General features: G+C 37.6%; 8 non-coding genes across 8 annotated transcripts; all 8 read left to right on the top strand.

The window, feature by feature from the left end:
• The first annotated feature begins 1,976 nt into the window (after positions 1 to 1,976).
• On the top strand, positions 1,977 to 2,058 carry TRNAS-CGA (transfer RNA serine (anticodon CGA)). The gene has a single exon. It is a non-coding gene; the product is annotated as a tRNA-Ser (tRNA).
• Positions 2,059 to 3,472: 1,414 nt separating this feature from the next.
• Positions 3,473 to 3,554, top strand: TRNAS-CGA (transfer RNA serine (anticodon CGA)). Its single transcript has one exon. It is a non-coding gene; the product is annotated as a tRNA-Ser (tRNA).
• A 434-nt stretch (positions 3,555 to 3,988) lies between these two features.
• TRNAS-UGA (transfer RNA serine (anticodon UGA)) lies at positions 3,989 to 4,070 on the top strand. Its single transcript has one exon. It is a non-coding gene; the product is annotated as a tRNA-Ser (tRNA).
• A 919-nt stretch (positions 4,071 to 4,989) lies between these two features.
• On the top strand, positions 4,990 to 5,071 carry TRNAS-CGA (transfer RNA serine (anticodon CGA)). The gene has a single exon. It is a non-coding gene; the product is annotated as a tRNA-Ser (tRNA).
• A 432-nt stretch (positions 5,072 to 5,503) lies between these two features.
• TRNAS-UGA (transfer RNA serine (anticodon UGA)) lies at positions 5,504 to 5,585 on the top strand. Its single transcript has one exon. It is a non-coding gene; the product is annotated as a tRNA-Ser (tRNA).
• A 919-nt stretch (positions 5,586 to 6,504) lies between these two features.
• TRNAS-CGA (transfer RNA serine (anticodon CGA)) lies at positions 6,505 to 6,586 on the top strand. Its single transcript has one exon. It is a non-coding gene; the product is annotated as a tRNA-Ser (tRNA).
• A 433-nt stretch (positions 6,587 to 7,019) lies between these two features.
• Positions 7,020 to 7,101, top strand: TRNAS-UGA (transfer RNA serine (anticodon UGA)). Its single transcript has one exon. It is a non-coding gene; the product is annotated as a tRNA-Ser (tRNA).
• Positions 7,102 to 14,690: 7,589 nt separating this feature from the next.
• On the top strand, positions 14,691 to 14,772 carry TRNAS-CGA (transfer RNA serine (anticodon CGA)). Its single transcript has one exon. It is a non-coding gene; the product is annotated as a tRNA-Ser (tRNA).
• Positions 14,773 to 15,776: the final 1,004 nt, after the last annotated feature.

Raw genomic sequence — 15,776 nt, 5'->3', positions numbered from 1 at the left:
ATACATCAATATAAACTTTCTCCCAGTCTTTATCAGGTCTGAGCATATCGGGCTGAATTCTCTTCTGGCTTTTGATACGTCGACGGAATAATCCTGAAACAATAAAATCTGATTTTCTTCCCATTTTAAATTATGTTTTTTCCTTGAAGCTTTCCAGATTATTTCTTTATGTAAGAAGTTCAGGCATTTGAAAATTACTGGTCTCGGGCGCGCTCTCTCTTCATCTTCTTCTCTAATTTTCCCCAATCTGTGTGCCCTTTCGATTACCAGGTCTGCACAACTTGCTTGAATCTCCAAGAGTTCTGGGAGGGTTTTTTTCAGAAAGGAAAAAAGTGGGGGGCCTTTCACAGATTCTGGGATCCCAATAATTCTGAGGTTTTTTCTTCTTGCTCTATTTTCTGAATCCTCTAGCTTTGTGCTTATCGCCTGATAGGCCTTCTGCATTTCTGCCATCTGTGTTTTTAGCAGGGCTGTGTCTTGGAATAAGTCTCCCACTTTTTGTTCCATTTCTTGGACCCGGCCGGCAATCTGTGTCACCTGTCCTTTGATTTCTTCCACTGCTTGTTTCATAACTTCTGCTTGTACTTTTAGCAGTGGTTCAAGTGTTTGCTTAATAGCTTGAATCATCATTTGGTAATCCTCTCCATTTTTATCTTGTTTTGGGGTAGGTGAGAGGGAATCTTCGTGGGTACTGGAGTTCCCCACGCCACTTGATTTCCTTGTCGGTTTACTGCCGCTAGGATTGTGCGTGGACATGTTTGCTGCTTGGCGAGTCCGTTCCCGCTCTAACCTTTCCTTTTGGGCTTTTGTCGGCATTGTAGGCGAGAGAAATCTCTCCATATAACAAAAACTTGTAAAACCCTGGTACCGTGAGTCTTTTAAAGGGGGTAAAATAGATGTCTATCAGTTTATTATTCTCCCCAGATGTTCTTCCTGGTACGGTTTATCCGTTTCTATCGGATTTGGGCAAGATTCATATATTACTGGTGTTATTGTCCTGCCGGGGTTCAATATCTGTGGTTTTTGTAGGTGCTCTCTTTCTCATTTGCCTTTAATTCTTATAAGCTTCTATGCAGCTCTTTTATATGTTTTATAGGTTTTAATATCGACAGAAAACAGGGCTTAGAGATAATGGGGGTGAGTGTCTGTTTCAACTCTAAGCAGCCGCAGTAACCAAGTCTTGAATGTTTTGGATCAGTTGTTACCTCTCTTCTCGCACTGGAGTGTATATGCGTGGTGGCAGTTTGAAGGGTGCCTGCGGGTTGTCTCCGCCTTCGGCTGCTGTTGCTCTGGTCACCGGGGAGGGTCTCTCCGTCCTCTCGATCCCGTATGTGGGTCTCCGTGTAGCGCAGCGCCACCACTCTGCGTCTCTACCCGGCGGGGATGCAGTCCCTCACTGGGAGTTCCACCCGGCTTCAGCTGCCCGGTCTCCGTCTGCAGTGGTTCTCCGTGCGGCGCGGCGCCGCGTCACCGATCCTCGTCACTTCCGGTCGGTGTTGAAGCTTCTCTGTCCGGCGGGGGATGCAATCCCTCGCTGGGGTTCCGCCTGGCTTCAACCACCCGCTCTCCGTCTGTTGCCGCTTGCCGTCTCGCGTCACAACTCACCGCGTCTCAGCCACCGGCAAACTGTCAGCCCGGGCTGTCTCCAGGTATGATTGGGCTCGATCGCTGCCGCTTCAGTTGTGTCAGTCAGCTGTTACCGGCAGAGAACTCAGTTTTCCCCGTAGTTTTTTAAAGTTCTTGTTAGAGGAGGGGGGGGAATCTTGTAGGTATCCTTTTCATTGCTGCATTGCTTGGAGGTAGGCTTCCTCGCTGTCCTTTCGAGAGGGGGGGGGATAACGGAGCTCGCTCTCCCTGCAGCCTACTCCATGCTACAGGAACCGGAAGTCCGAGAAAAAGTCTATTGTTTTTTTCTGCCAACTAGAAATCTGAAACAATATATCTGCTCTCAATGTTTTCGGTAAACTGCTAGTCAGGTAGTTGTGGCCGAGTGGTTAAGGCGATGGACTCGAAATCCATTGGGGGTTCCCCGCGCAGGTTCAAATCCTGCCAACTACGTGTAACTTTCAATCAAATGTAAATTTAAACTTCTAAATCATTAAAACTTACTTTTCCATATAACTCCACTAGGTGCTAAATTTTCCAAAATGGATTTTAAAGTTACAACTTTTAATGAAATGTTGTAACATGTTACCTCCATTTCAGCAAATTAAAAAAAAACTATAAATTTTTAACACCAAGTTATTATGTCTGTACTGTTCAGGTAGCTGTGGCCAAGTGCATGAGGTGATGGACTGTTTCATAATGCACAAGATTAAATGTCCTTGACGCCTACATTTTACATTAATCTATATCAGCTATTATATTTGCCAAAGTGTATCTGCTAATATAGCAAAAAAAAACTGTGTAAAATTGCATTGGTAATTTATTTCAACTAGAAATATGATTATTTATTATTGAGCTCAAATTTTTGAACTATGCCACAAGTAAGGTAGTTGTGGCCGAGTGGTTAAGGCGATGGACTTGAAATCCATTGGGGTCCTGCCAACTACGTGTTGCTTTTCAATTACATGGAAAGACTAGCTTATAAATCATTATAACTTCATTTTACATAAACCTCAACTACAGTAGGTGCTGTATTTTCCAAAATTGCATTTAATGTTACAGCCTTTAAGGAAATATTGTAACACGTTACCTCCACTTCAAGGAATAATTTATTTTATTTTATAACAGTAGTTTATTATGTCGACATTGTTCAGGTAACTTTGGCCACGTGGTTGAGGTAATGAACTCATTCTCCATTAGGGTATACCCATTCAAAATCAAATCCTGCCAGATATGTGAAGTTTTTAAAGCTTGTTGCAAACATAATATACAATCAAGGTGAAGAAATCCAAAGAATGTTTTATTGAAGAATTGAACAAATCTTAGATAATCAACATCATTTTTCACAATGGATTTCTTTCTAAACCAGGTACTTTTAGAATATGAATACTTTCCTGTATTTATAAGAACATGCATAAGACTATATGTAAATATTTTCTATGGCAACACATGCATGCAGATACTTTCCAACTGGACTTAAATCTGCAGAAATATGTATGCTAATGAACTGATAATGGGATTGGAGAGTGTCATTTGTAAAAAATCCAAATAAAAAAAAGAATGACACCAATGAAAAATTGTATCCATCTTAAATAATAACTATTTGATGAAATATCAAGGAAACATGCAATGCATTTTACATAAACAGTGCATTTAAAATGTTGCTCTAAGACTCTGATTTATGTTTCACTAAGCTTAAGAGTAAATGTCCTTGACACTTACATGAGTCTATACTAGCTATTATTTTTTGCAAAGTTTAAGTATTAATATAAAAACAAAATGAGAAAAAGTCTATTGTTTTTTTCTGCCAACTAGAAATCTGAAACAATATATCTGCTCTCAATGTTTTCAGTAAACTGCTAGTCAGGTAGTTGTGGCTGAGTGGTTAAGGCGATGGACTCGAAATCCATTGGGGGTTCCCCGCGCAGGTTCAAATCCTGCCAACTACGTGTAACTTTTCAATCAAATGTAAATTTAAACTTCTAAATCTTTAAAACTTACTTTTCCATATAACTCCACTAGGTGCTAAATTTTCCAAAATGGATTTTAAAGTTACAACTTTTAATGAAATGTTGTAACATGTTACCTCCAATTCAGCAAATTAAAAAAAAACTATACATTTTTAACACCAAGTTATTATGTCTGTACTGTTCAGGTAGCTGTGGCCAAGTGCATGAGGTGATGGACTGTTTCATAATGCACAAGATTAAATGTCCTTGACGCCTACATTTTACATTAATCTATATCAGCTATTATATTTGCCAAAGTGTATCTGCTAATATAGCAAAAAAAACCTGTGTAAAATTGCATTGGTAATTTATTTCAACTAGAAATATGATTATTTATTATTGAGCTCAAATTTTTGAACTATGCCACAAGTAAGGTAGTTGTGGCCGAGTGGTTAAGGCGATGGACTTGAAGTCCATTGGGGTCTCCCCGCGTAGGTTCAAATCCTGCCAACTACGTGTTGCTTTTCGATCACATGGAAAGACTAGCTTATAAATCATTATAACTTCATTTTACATAAACCTCAACTACAGTAGGTGCTGTATTTTCCAAAATTGCATTTAATGTTACAGCCTTTAAGGAAATATTGTAACACGTTACCTCCACTTCAAGGAATAATTTATTTTATTTTATAACAGTAGTTTATTATGTCGACATTGTTCAGGTAACTTTGGCCACGTGGTTGAGGTAATGAACTCATTCTCCATTAGGGTATACCCATTCAAAATCAAATCCTGCCAGATATGTGAAGTTTTTAAAGCTTGTTGCAAACATAATATACAATCAAGGTGAAGAAATCCAAAGAATGTTTTATTGAAGAATTGAACAAATCTTAGATAATCAACATCATTTTTCACAATGGATTTCTTTCTAAACCAGGTACTTTTAGAATATGAATACTTTCCTGTATTTATAAGAACATGCATAAGACTATATGTAAATATTTTCTATGGCAACACATGCATGCAGATACTTTCCAACTGGACTTAAATCTGCAGAAATATGTATGCTAATGAACTGATAATGGGATTGGAGAGTGTCATTTGTAAAAAATCCAAATAAAAAAAAGAATGACACCAATGAAAAATTGTATCCATCTTAAATAATAACTATTTGATGAAATATCAAGGAAACATGCAATGCATTTTACATAAACAGTGCATTTAAAATGTTGCTCTAAGACTCTGATTTATGTTTCACTAAGCTTAAGAGTAAATGTCCTTGACACTTACATGAGTCTATACTAGCTATTATTTTTTGCAAAGTTTAAGTATTAATATAAAAACAAAATGAGAAAAAGTCTATTGTTTTTTTCTGCCAACTAGAAATCTGAAACAATATATCTGCTCTCAATGTTTTCAGTAAACTGCTAGTCAGGTAGTTGTGGCCGAGTGGTTAAGGCGATGGACTCGAAATCCATTGGGGGTTCCCCGCGCAGGTTCAAATCCTGCCAACTACGTGTAACTTTCAATCAAATGTAAATTTAAACTTCTAAATCATTAAAACTTACTTTTCCATATAACTCCACTAGGTGCTAAATTTTCCAAAATGGATTTTAAAGTTACAACTTTTAATGAAATGTTGTAACATGTTACCTCCATTTCAGCAAATTAAAAAAAAACTATAAATTTTTAACACCAAGTTATTATGTCTGTACTGTTCAGGTAGCTGTGGCCAAGTGCATGAGGTGATGGACTGTTTCATAATGCACAAGATTAAATGTCCTTGACGCCTACATTTTACATTAATCTATATCAGCTATTATATTTGCCAAAGTGTATCTGCTAATATAGCAAAAAAAACTGTGTAAAATTGCATTGGTAATTTATTTCAACTAGAAATATGATTATTTATTATTGAGCTCAAATTTTTGAACTATGCCACAAGTAAGGTAGTTGTGGCCGAGTGGTTAAGGCGATGGAATTGAAATCCATTGGGGTCTCCCCGCGTAGGTTCAAATCCTGCCAACTACGTGTTGCTTTTCAATCACATGGAAAGACTAGCTTATAAATCATTATAACTTCATTTTACATAAACCTCAACTACAGTAGGTGCTGTATTTTCCAAAATTGCATTTAATGTTACAGCCTTTAAGGAAATATTGTAACACATTACCTCCACTTCAAGGAATAATTTATTTTATTTTATAACAGTAGTTTATTATGTCGACATTGTTCAGGTAACTTTGGCCACGTGGTTGAGGTAATGAACTCATTCTCCATTAGGGTATACCCATTCAAAATCAAATCCTGCCAGATATGTGAAGTTTTTAAAGCTTGTTGCAAACATAATATACAATCAAGGTGAAGAAATCCAAAGAATGTTTTATTGAAGAATTGAACAAATCTTAGATAATCAACATCATTTTTCACAATGGATTTCTTTCTAAACCAGGTACTTTTAGAATATGAATACTTTCCTGTATTTATAAGAACATGCATAAGACTATATGTAAATATTTTCTATGGCAACACATGCATGCAGATACTTTCCAACTGGACTTAAATCTGCAGAAATATGTATGCTAATGAACTGATAATGGGATTGGAGAGTGTCATTTGTAAAAAATCCAAATAAAAAAAAGAATGACACCAATGAAAAATTGTATCCATCTTAAATAATAACTATTTGATGAAATATCAAGGAAACATGCAATGCATTTTACATAAACAGTGCATTTAAAATGTTGCTCTAAGACTCTGATTTATGTTTCACTAAGCTTAAGAGTAAATGTCCTTGACACTTACATGAGTCTATACTAGCTATTATTTTTTGCAAAGTTTAAGTATTAATATAAAAACAAAATGAGAAAAAGTCTATTGTTTTTTTCTGCCAACTAGAAATCTGAAACAATATATCTGCTCTCAATGTTTTCAGTAAACTGCTAGTCAGGTAGTTGTGGCTGAGTGGTTAAGGCGATGGACTCGAAATCCATTGGGGGTTCCCCGCGCAGGTTCAAATCCTGCCAACTACGTGTAACTTTCAATCAAATGTAAATTTAAACTTCTAAATCATTAAAACTTACTTTTCCATATAACTCCACTAGGTGCTAAATTTTCCAAAATGGATTTTAAAGTTACAACTTTTAATGAAATGTTGTAACATGTTACCTCCATTTCAGCAAATTAAAAAAAAACTATAAATTTTTAACACCAAGTTATTATGTCTGTACTGTTCAGGTAGCTGTGGCCAAGTGCATGAGGTGATGGACTGTTTCATAATGCACAAGATTAAATGTCCTTGACGCCTACATTTTACATTAATCTATATCAGCTATTATATTTGCCAAAGTGTATCTGCTAATATAGCAAAAAAAACCTGTGTAAAATTGCATTGGTAATTTATTTCAACTAGAAATATGATTATTTATTATTGAGCTCAAATTTTTGAACTATGCCACAAGTAAGGTAGTTGTGGCCGAGTGGTTAAGGCGATGGAATTGAAATCCATTGGGGTCTCCCCGCGTAGGTTCAAATCCTGCCAACTACGTGTTGCTTTTCAATCACATGGAAAGACTAGCTTATAAATCATTATAACTTCATTTTACATAAACCTCAACTACAGTAGGTGCTGTATTTTCCAAAATTGCATTTAATGTTACAGCCTTTAAGGAAATATTGTAACACGTTACCTCCACTTCAAGGAATAATTTATTTTATTTTATAACAGTAGTTTATTATGTCGACATTGTTCAGGTAACTTTGGCCACGTGGTTGAGGTAATGAACTCATTCTCCATTAGGGTATACCCATTCAAAATCAAATCCTGCCAGATATGTGAAGTTTTTAAAGCTTGTTGCAAACATAATATACAATCAAGGTGAAGAAATCCAAAGAATGTTTTATTGAAGAATTGAACAAATCTTAGATAATCAACATCATTTTTCACAATGGATTTCTTTCTAAACCAGGTACTTTTAGAATATGAATACTTTCCTGTATTTATAAGAACATGCATAAGACTATATGTAAATATTTTCTATGGCAACACATGCATGCAGATACTTTCCAACTGGACTTAAATCTGCAGAAATATGTATGCTAATGAACTGATAATGGGATTGGAGAGTGTCATTTGTAAAAAATCCAAATAAAAAAAAAGAATGACACCAATGAAAAATTGTATCCATCTTAAATAATAACTATTTGATGAAATATCAAGGAAACATGCAATGCATTTTACATAAACAGTGCATTTAAAATGTTGCTCTAAGACTCTGATTTATGTTTCACTAAGCTTAAGAGTAAATGTCCTTGACACTTACATGAGTCTATACTAGCTATTATTTTTTGCAAAGTTTAAGTATTAATATAAAAACAAAATGAGAAAAAGTCTTTTCTTTTAAATTAATTTTTATTGCTTTTCCACATAAAAAAAATAGTTTTAACATCATACAATACATGTGAATGTCAAACCTAGTACATACATAATCCATACCATTACATTACACAACATCTACGGGAAGGGAAGGGGGGGGGGAGGAGGGAAGGGCGGAGGGGGGGGGGGGGACGGGAGGGGGGGAGGGGACGGGAGGGGGGGAGGGGAGGGAAGTCAGACTAGGATTTCCTGTTCTTTTTCCTTATTTGTTATTTGGGTATACCTCTATTTGGTCTCTTTTTTTTTTTTTTTTTTTTCCTTCCATTAGTCTTCTATTAGTCTTCTATACCACTTCGTTCCTTTAAAGGGGGCTATAATTTGATGTTGCGTTTGTGTTTCTAATGTTTCAATAAAACTTCCCCATCTATTATAAAATCTCTTTCCTCCTGTCTTTGGCTCCATTACCGCATTATATTTTTCCATATACAGGGTTTTCATTAAACTATTTCTCATGGAATCTAATCTGGGGGGGGCTTTGATTGTCCAATTTCTCAATTTTGTTTTTTTTGCAAGTGTTACAATTATCGTTATAATTGGAATTAAGTCTCTTCCATAGTGACTTAGATCCCACCCAGAAAATTCTGCCCATAAAAGTGCTCTATAGTCAAGACCCACTTGCAATCGGAAAATGTGATTTATATAATTTATTACTTTATACCAATATCGTTTAATTTTCGTGCATTCCCAAAAATTGTGTTTAAAAAGTGCATTTGGTGCTTTACATTTTGGGCATATGCCCTCTTCTTCTTGTGTCATATATTTTCGTTGCCCTTGTGAAATATATGTTCTATGTAGTGTGCGGAAGTGCACCTCTTGGAGCATTGCAGAAGGCAGTACTCTCAGTGCCTTCCCTATGTGTGTGAACCTTTCTATTACTTTATTCCCTTCTGGGAAGTCTTTCTCCCAAGCCTTTTGTAGTGTTTCCCATACCTTTTGTGTTTTGCTCATAACTAATTCCCAATATAGAAATTTGGTTTTGTAAGGAGTTTTCTTTTTTAATAAATTCTCTATTTTTTTGCATTCTAAATTATTCACTTTTGTGTTTAAGGGATTCATTATACTCTGAGTGTAGTGTCTTAATTGCAAATACATGTAAAATTGTGATGTTTCTAGATTAAATTTCTCTGTCAGGCTTTGATAAGTATATATTTCTCCTCCCGGGTCGTACACATCTTTGATTTCCATGATTCCCTTTTTTCCCCATTCTTTGAATATTTTATTTTCCATGGCTGGGATGAAGAGGGGGTTTCCCTGTATTGGAATATATTTCGATTTAGTATATGAAGTTTGTAGGCATTTATGTATTTTTATCCATGCCGAATGGGCCGATGAGAATATCAGGTTTGATCTTATACCCAATGGGATTTTATTTCTTGGTGTGTGCAATAATGCACTTAATGAATATGGTGCTACTAACGTTTCTTCTAGATCGAAGTTTGTGTATATCGATCTTCGCAGAATCCAGTCTGATATATATCTAAATGAGACCGCTAAGGCAAACAATTCTATATCAGGGATAGCCAGTCCCCCTTCTTCCCATTTTAATCGAAGTTTTTTTTGGGCTATTCTTGTTCTTTTTCCCGCCCATAGAAATTTTAGGAAAGCTTTATTGCAACTTTGGATATCTCCTTTTGAGATACTCATCGGGATCATCTGGATTAAATAAGCCAGTTTAGGAAAGGCCACTGCCTTAATTACGGCCGCTCGACCCAGAAGGGATATAGGAAGACTATTCCAATTTTTTAATTGTTTTATTATTTTTTTGATTACTGGGGAGAAGTTATTCTTATATAAATCTGCGTTTTTAGGGGTAACTCTCACTCCCAGGTATTTTATTGCTTTAGGGGCATATTTATATTGGGGGTACGCTTGCTGTAAAGCTGTTGGTATAATTGTCCCCCCTAGACTTAATATCTCGGATTTGCTCTGATTAACCTTATAGCCTGCAAATGTTTCAAATTGCTCGATTGTCTTATGTATATTTGGCATTGAGAATTCTGGGTCTGAGACAAAAAGTAGTAGGTCATCGGCAAACAGAGAGGTTTTAATCTCCTGATTGCCTATTGTTATCCCTCTAAATTCTTTATTTGTTCTCAGCGCTATGGCCAGGGGCTCTATTGCCAGGGCAAATAGCAGTGGGGACATTGGGCACCCTTGCCTGGTTCCTCTTTTGATGTTAATTGGGTCCGATAAATATCCATTACATAGGATTTGGGATTGCGACCCTCTATATATTGCTTTCAAAATTTCTATAAAAGTTTCTGAAAAGCCAAATCTTTTTAATGTTTCCATGAGATGGTCCCAGGACAACATATCAAAGGCCTTTTCGGCGTCTATTGCCATTAATATATTTGGACTCTTGTTCTGCTTTTGCTCTAGCCATTGAGCTGCTGCCATTACTTTTCTTATATTGCAGGTCGAATGTCTCCCCCAGATGAATCCTGTCTGATCTTTATTTACTAGGTTTGGCATATATATTTTCATTCTGTCTGCAAGGATTTTAGTAAAAATTTTATAGTCCACATTTAATAATGAAATCGGGCGATATGAGCCTGGTAAAATTGGATCCCTGTCTTTTTTCGGAAGTAATTTTATAAGCGCCATGTTAAAAAATTTTGGGACTTTCTGCAACTTCAGTATTGAGTTCAGAAAATTTGTCAGTTCTTCTGAGATGTCGTCCACCAAGATTTTATAAAATTCTCCCGTGAACCCATCTGGGCCGGGGGCTTTATTTATTTTAAGTGCTTTTATGGCCTGCTGTACTTCTAAATTTGTTATCGGAGATACTATTTTATCTGTTAAATCCTGGGGCGCTTGGGGTAAAGTTATTTTACTCCAGAATATATTTTTTCCTATATTATCTGGTTGATCGTCTGTGTATATTTCTTCATAGAATTCTCGGAATATTCCTACTATTTGTCTGTTTCCTGTTTTTATTCCTCCTTGGCCTTTCAGAGCTGAGATTATTTTTGTTGTCTGTGGGGCCTTAAGGAGGTTGGATAGTATCCTTCCTGTTCTATCACCCAATTTATGAAATCTAGCATCTTTTTGAAATATATATTTATCTCCTATTTCTTGTAGATTGTTTTCAAATTTTTGTCTGGCCAATACTAAATCTTGTTTTGCTAAAAGGGTCGGATTTTCTTTAAATTTTTGGAAGGCTGCTGTCAGGTTTTGTTGTACTTCTTTATATGATGTTCTAAATTGTTTTTTACTCTGTGATTCATGTGCTATTATTGTTCCCCTTAACACTGCCTTCGCCGCCTGCCAGAAGTTTTGAATGTTTTCCTCTGCTTCTTTTTTGTTGTTTTCCCTGTACTCCACCCATGCTGCTTTTAATTTTTCCTTAAATTTAATTGTTTTACTTAGGGCCACTGGGAATCTCCATTGTCTATATGGACCCTTATCTTGTATTGCTACTATCTTGGCCCATACCACCGCATGATCTGATATAACTATTGTTTCTATTTCTGTTGCTAGTACTTTCGGGAACAGCGACTCTGAGCATAGTACATAATCAATCCTTGATAGTGAATCATATACTTTGGAATGGCATGTGAATTCTCTTTCTATTGGATGTGCAGCTCTCCAGATATCTACCAGTTTTAGTTGTTCACAGAACCATTTCATCCCTAAACTAGGTATTGGATGTCTCTTTGCCCTATAGAGATTCCTATCCATATAGTTTGATGTAACTAGATTAAAGTCGCCATTAATTATCAGATTGCATGTAATATACGGGCTCAGAATCGCTATTACCTTAAGTAAAAAATTTTTATCATATACATTCGGCGCATACAGGGAACATAATATGTATCTCGTTTTTTCTATACAGATATCAACAATTATATACCTTCCTGCTTTGTCAGTTATCACTGTATTTATTTCATATTGCAAATGAGATGCTATTAAAATTGCCACTCCTCTCGATTTGGAGTTAAAGGGGGCTGCTGCCACCACTTTTCTCCTCATCATATTTAACTTTTCTTTTTCATTTTCCTTTAAATGTGTCTCTTGCAGGCAAGCTATTTCAATATGCAATCTATTCAAATGTGTCAGGACCTTTTTTCTTTTGTCCGGGGAATTTATTCCTCCTACGTTCCATGTGCCAAATTTAAGACCTGGCATGTCGAAGTCGGGTGGGGCATAACCCTCGGTGTTTACTGCTCGGAATCCTATCTAACTGGGAGTGGGGAAACATTAGGGTATTATACATACAAAACATAAGATCATTTTTACAACATTCTCGCTGCAATGAGATAGGGGTGCCCCCCTTGGCATTTTCCCCTCCGGGAACATGCCTCCTCATTGGCTGTAATTTCCATCAATAGACTTCCTTAGAGGCGGCAGAGCGGGTGCGGGGTGTGCGTTGGCACTAGATTTTATTCTTATCCTCGCCGCCGCTCTGTCGTCTCGTGGAGTTGAAGCTCCTAACCCTCCCCTCTCTATTTTTTATTACATTGTTTCCTATTAGGATTGCCCATCTCTCTCTCTTTTTTTTTTTTCCCTTTTTTTTTTTTTTTTCCCTTTTTTTTTTTTCCCTCCCTCCCTTTTCCTCCCTCGTTTCTAGCCACCACCCACTTATCCTTTTCTTTTATTGCCCTTTTGTCTGCAAGTGGGGAGTAGTTTATTCTGGTTTTCTCGTTTGGCTTAAGTAAGCCTTTGCTTCTCCTGGGTTCAGGAAATCTTTATAAGTTCCATCTTCCAATAGACGAAGGCGTGCTGGATACATCAATATAAACTTTCTCCCAGTCTTTATCAGGTCTGAGCATATCGGGCTGAATTCTCTTCTGGCTTTTGATACGTCGACGGAATAATCCTGAAACAATAAAATCTGATTTTCTTCCCATTTTAAATTATGTTTTTTCCTTGAAGCTTTCCAGATTATTTCTTTATGTAAGAAGTTCAGGCATTTGAAAATTACTGGTCTCGGGCGCGCTCTCTCTTCATCTTCTTCTCTAATTTTCCCCAATCTGTGTGCCCTTTCGATTACCAGGTCTGCACAACTTGCTTGAATCTCCAAGAGTTCTGGGAGGGTTTTTTTCAGAAAGGAAAAAAGTGGGGGGCCTTTCACAGATTCTGGGATCCCAATAATTCTGAGGTTTTTTCTTCTTGCTCTATTTTCTGAATCCTCTAGCTTTGTGCTTATCGCCTGATAGGCCTTCTGCATTTCTGCCATCTGTGTTTTTAGCAGGGCTGTGTCTTGGAATAAGTCTCCCACTTTTTGTTCCATTTCTTGGACCCGGCCGGCAATCTGTGTCACCTGTCCTTTGATTTCTTCCACTGCTTGTTTCATAACTTCTGCTTGTACTTGTAGCAGTGGTTCAAGTGTTTGCTTAATAGCTTGAATCATCATTTGGTAATCCTCTCCATTTTTATCTTGTTTTGGGGTAGGTGAGAGGGAATCTTCGTGGGTACTGGAGTTCCCCACGCCACTTGATTTCCTTGTCGGTTTACTGCCGCTAGGATTGTGCGTGGACATGTTTGCTGCTTGGCGAGTCCGTTCCCGCTCTAACCTTTCCTTTTGGGCTTTTGTCGGCATTGTAGGCGAGAGAAATCTCTCCATATAACAAAAACTTGTAAAACCCTGGTACCGTGAGTCTTTTAAAGGGGGTAAAATAGATGTCTATCAGTTTATTATTCTCCCCAGATGTTCTTCCTGGTACGGTTTATCCGTTTCTATCGGATTTGGGCAAGATTCATATATTACTGGTGTTATTGTCCTGCCGGGGTTCAATATCTGTGGTTTTTGTAGGTGCTCTCTTTCTCATTTGCCTTTAATTCTTATAAGCTTCTATGCAGCTCTTTTATATGTTTTATAGGTTTTAATATCGACAGAAAACAGGGCTTAGAGATAATGGGGGTGAGTGTCTGTTTCAACTCTAAGCAGCCGCAGTAACCAAGTCTTGAATGTTTTGGATCAGTTGTTACCTCTCTTCTCGCACTGGAGTGTATATGCGTGGTGGCAGTTTGAAGGGTGCCTGCGGGTTGTCTCCGCCTTCGGCTGCTGTTGCTCTGGTCACCGGGGAGGGTCTCTCCGTCCTCTCGATCCCGTATGTGGGTCTCCGTGTAGCGCAGCGCCACCACTCTGCGTCTCTACCCGGCGGGGATGCAGTCCCTCACTGGGAGTTCCACCCGGCTTCAGCTGCCCGGTCTCCGTCTGCAGTGGTTCTCCGTGCGGCGCGGCGCCGCGTCACCGATCCTCGTCACTTCCGGTCGGTGTTGAAGCTTCTCTGTCCGGCGGGGGATGCAATCCCTCGCTGGGGTTCCGCCTGGCTTCAACCACCCGCTCTCCGTCTGTTGCCGCTTGCCGTCTCGCGTCACAACTCACCGCGTCTCAGCCACCGGCAAACTGTCAGCCCGGGCTGTCTCCAGGTATGATTGGGCTCGATCGCTGCCGCTTCAGTTGTGTCAGTCAGCTGTTACCGGCAGAGAACTCAGTTTTCCCCGTAGTTTTTTAAAGTTCTTGTTAGAGGAGGGGGGGGAATCTTGTAGGTATCCTTTTCATTGCTGCATTGCTTGGAGGTAGGCTTCCTCGCTGTCCTTTCGAGAGGGGGGGGATAACGGAGCTCGCTCTCCCTGCAGCCTACTCCATGCTACAGGAACCGGAAGTCCGAGAAAAAGTCTATTGTTTTTTTCTGCCAACTAGAAATCTGAAACAATATATCTGCTCTCAATGTTTTCGGTAAACTGCTAGTCAGGTAGTTGTGGCCGAGTGGTTAAGGCGATGGACTCGAAATCCATTGGGGGTTCCCCGCGCAGGTTCAAATCCTGCCAACTACGTGTAACTTTCAATCAAATGTAAATTTAAACTTCTAAATCATTAAAACTTACTTTTCCATATAACTCCACTAGGTGCTAAATTTTCCAAAATGGATTTTAAAGTTACAACTTTTAATGAAATGTTGTAACATGTTACCTCCATTTCAGCAAATTAAAAAAAAACTATAAATTTTTAACACCAAGTTATTATGTCTGTACTGTTCAGGTAGCTGTGGCCAAGTGCATGAGGTGATGGACTGTTTCATAATGCACAAGATTAAATGTCCTTGACGCCTACATTTTACATTAATCTATATCAGCTATTATATTTGCCAAAGTGTATCTGCTAATATAGCAAAAAAAAACTGTGTAAAATTGCATTGGTAATTTATTTCAACTAGAAATATGATTATTTATTATTGAGCTCAAATTTTTGAACTATGCCACAAGTAAGGTAGTTGTGGCCGAGTGGTTAAGGCGATGGACTTGAAATCCATTGGGGTCCTGCCAACTACGTGTTGCTTTTCAATTACATGGAAAGACTAGCTTATAAATCATTATAACTTCATTTTACATAAACCTCAACTACAGTAGGTGCTGTATTTTCCAAAATTGCATTTAATGTTACAGCCTTTAAGGAAATATTGTAACACGTTACCTCCACTTCAAGGAATAATTTATTTTATTTTATAACAGTAGTTTATTATGTCGACATTGTTCAGGTAACTTTGGCCACGTGGTTGAGGTAATGAACTCATTCTCCATTAGGGTATACCCATTCAAAATCAAATCCTGCCAGATATGTGAAGTTTTTAAAGCTTGTTGCAAACATAATATACAATCAAGGTGAAGAAATCCAAAGAATGTTTTATTGAAGAATTGAACAAATCTTAGATAATCAACATCATTTTTCACAATGGATTTCTTTCTAAACCAGGTACTTTTAGAATATGAATACTTTCCTGTATTTATAAGAACATGCATAAGACTATATGTAAATATTTTCTATGGCAACACATGCATGC

The sequence above is a fragment of the Crinia signifera genome, chromosome 11 (assembly GCF_055691185.1).
Source record: "Crinia signifera chromosome 11, ASM5569118v1, whole genome shotgun sequence".
Classification (NCBI taxonomy): domain Eukaryota; kingdom Metazoa; phylum Chordata; class Amphibia; order Anura; family Myobatrachidae; genus Crinia; species Crinia signifera.
The sequence above is the reverse complement of the archived record's forward strand: the minus strand, read 5'-3'. Positions and strand labels throughout refer to the sequence as shown.